Source organism: Penaeus monodon, chromosome 24 (genome assembly GCF_015228065.2).
Source record: "Penaeus monodon isolate SGIC_2016 chromosome 24, NSTDA_Pmon_1, whole genome shotgun sequence".
NCBI classification, from domain to species: Eukaryota; Metazoa; Arthropoda; class Malacostraca; order Decapoda; family Penaeidae; genus Penaeus; species Penaeus monodon.
In genome coordinates, this window is record NC_051409.1 from 26,842,522 (window position 1) to 26,843,003 (window position 482).

Here is a 482-nt window from a genome sequence, read left to right on the forward strand (position 1 = left end):
ATGATTAAAAAATGGGGGAGTGAAAAGATTTGGAAGGGATGGAGAGGGGGGAGGATGGGGGTTGGGAAAGGAGGGGGAGGGAGGGGAAATTAGGAAATAATGAGGTAGGGGGAGAAGGGGTTCGGAAGGAAGAAAGCAGGGGGTAAGTCGAGAATACGGGGGATAGGAGGGAGGGTAAGGGAGGGAATGAAAGGAGAGAGGGAAAGAGTAAGGTAAGGGGGTTCGGTAAGACGGAAAGAAGGGGAAAACTGAGGAGGAGGAAGATAGGAAGGATGAAGAGAAGAAAAGGGGAGGAGGGATGGAGAGAGGAAAGGGGTGAGAGGGCAGGGGGAAAAGGAAGAAAGAAAGAGATGCCGGAAAAGGGGAGGTACGATGCAAATATTGATAATGACGTACGTACACGATACAATAGCTTTGCGATTTCTATAATTATACGGTCGAGTGTAAAATGCACGAGTGAAGTATCAGCGCCTGCTACAACC

General features: G+C 49.2%; 1 protein-coding gene across 1 annotated transcript in view; it reads left to right on the forward strand.

The window, feature by feature from the left end:
• The window catches only part of LOC119588933 (H(+)/Cl(-) exchange transporter 7-like), a 9,311-nt gene that overhangs the window by 393 nt on the left and 8,436 nt on the right, over window positions 1-482 (forward strand). The window lies entirely within an intron of this gene.